Consider the following 2345-nt stretch of genomic DNA (forward strand, 5'->3'; position numbering starts at 1 on the left):
GTTCCCTTGTATTGACCCGCCGATTTAACTATCTTTTATGTTTGCGTCTATTTTATCACGCTGAAGAAGGTCCAAAAAACGGACCTAAACGTTCGTCTAATTATAATTTTGTAATGTCGTAAATCGACATTCGATTAAATTAATATTTAAATAAAGTATGCGCACCAACTCCAGCGCTGGCTCTTACTTGCCAATTATTTATGTTTGATTTTATAAATATAAAATGAGCATAAGGCCCTGCGCACAATAGAGAAAATATTAGAAATAGGAATAAAAATATAAATAAGGAACGGAATGTATTAACGCATAATAAATTAAAAATTCCATTGCGTTCCCTTGTTTGAAGTAAAATAACTCCTAATTGTTCTTCTTATAATTTTATATTTATTCCTATTTCTAATATTTTCTCTATTGTGCGTAGGACCTTATTCTCGACTGACCTTATGCAACAAACAGATTCGCATTCTAAATATAGGACAAAAATGTACAAGTTTAAGAACTATTTGTGAATCTTTGATATCTTTAGATTTGTAAATCGTTTAATCATAACATAGAATTTTAACTCACCGGATCCTAAATCAATAATTTACCTATCCCCCTTTAATCTATCATTCCACAATTTTACGTTGGCGTATTGCAGGGTTGGGAAGTAACGCGTTACTTGTAACGTCGTTACCGTTACAGTTACTTTTTTTCGGTAACGATCGTTACTTTTTTCTGTTTATAACGGTAATGGTAACGTCGTTACATTTTTACAGTAACGGTAACGAATTAGCCATTACTTTTATTGTTATTTTTTGGTTCTTTATTATCTTATATCTATTCAATAAATGTATTCAAAGATGTATTTTTTGAAAAATATTTTGTAGCCTTCTATCATAGGCTGCATTCTGATAGATGGCCAAAGTAAAAAGAGAGCTAAGCGAAGATAGAATTAAGCAAGAAGGCAATCCAAGAACGGACGCCACGCTTCGTGATTCGCATAATACTCGTATACATCCATATGTGAATGAACAGTTTAATGGCTCTGTAATAATTTTATTGCATTTCCGTTTCTTTTAAATTTGCAAAATCGGCAAAAAAAATAAAACCCAAATTGTCATACCTTTACAAAACCACTAGAAGGATCCTTGCGATAGGGAGCCTTTACGATCCGTACGATATCCATAATACAAATCAAATATGTAATTATCGTGATAATAATCAATCCGTAAAAATCAAGAGTGATTTTAAAATTTTCTGTGTGAAAACTTTCTCTTCCTATTATTTCTCTAAACTTTTGAAAATATCTGCGTTTTGCGCGTCTACTTCACAGTTTTAAAATAATTTTCAGAATATTTCTTAAATGTCTTTTAAATAATTTTATTCTTATTTAGAAATTTATATACGACCGCGATGATAGAAATGTAAAAAAAATACTTGCAGTACCCAAGCAAAACAGAAAATCATAATAATATCAAAATGACATCACAATGACTATCAAAAGTCATTATAATGTCAGTTCGATGTCATTTTGATGTTATTGTGATTTTCTGTTTCGCTTGGGTAGAAATGTATATCTGTCGTACCATAAATTGTAACGTTTGTGAAATCTTTCGAAGGAGTCGAAAGAATTTCTTTCTACGAGAGACAATGTTTACACGTCACTCTTAAGCGGGTTTAATAACATCCGTAGTTTTAAAATTGACCAATCACGATTATTCCTCTGAAAAATGGAATGACTGTGATTGGCTAGTTTTAGAACTGTTATTAAACCCGATTAAGACTGACGTATAAACGTAGTCAATGTTTCATTTGTCGAACAAACCTCATTTATCATAATATCACAAAAATGTTTAAAAAGTATAACAATACTTATCGTATCTTACAAGCGAAAGTAACAACACAACAACAATGCACAAATGCGGGCAAATATAATATCTAAAGAAGCATTTTCGCGATCAACGATATATGTATAGACGAGTATCTTCCTCACTTTGCAATTTGCAGCGTGCGTTTTCATATTTATAAATGCGAGAGAGAGAAAGAGAGAGAGAAAGAGATAGTATATATGAGCCGAGCGATATTGTAGTTAATGGCAAACACGTGACGATTTGTTGCCATTAGAAAAAATAATTAATATAGGAAATATATTCTGGCAATGATCTTTTAAACCTGTTTCTTTTTTTTGTGGCACCTTTCACTTTTTTCGAAACTACCCTTTTCTCTTTTAAAAGAATTATTCTATCGATCGAAATAATAATATAACAATATTTAAGCGAAATCTTTCGATATTCGATCTTTTCATGTGATTTTTTCCTTTTATTAGTAGAATATACTTTGGCAAGAGTATTAAAATTCCGTTT

The sequence above is a fragment of the Formica exsecta genome, unplaced genomic scaffold (genome assembly GCF_003651465.1).
Source record: "Formica exsecta isolate Colony F162 unplaced genomic scaffold, ASM365146v1 scaffold1096, whole genome shotgun sequence".
NCBI classification, from domain to species: domain Eukaryota; kingdom Metazoa; phylum Arthropoda; class Insecta; order Hymenoptera; family Formicidae; genus Formica; species Formica exsecta.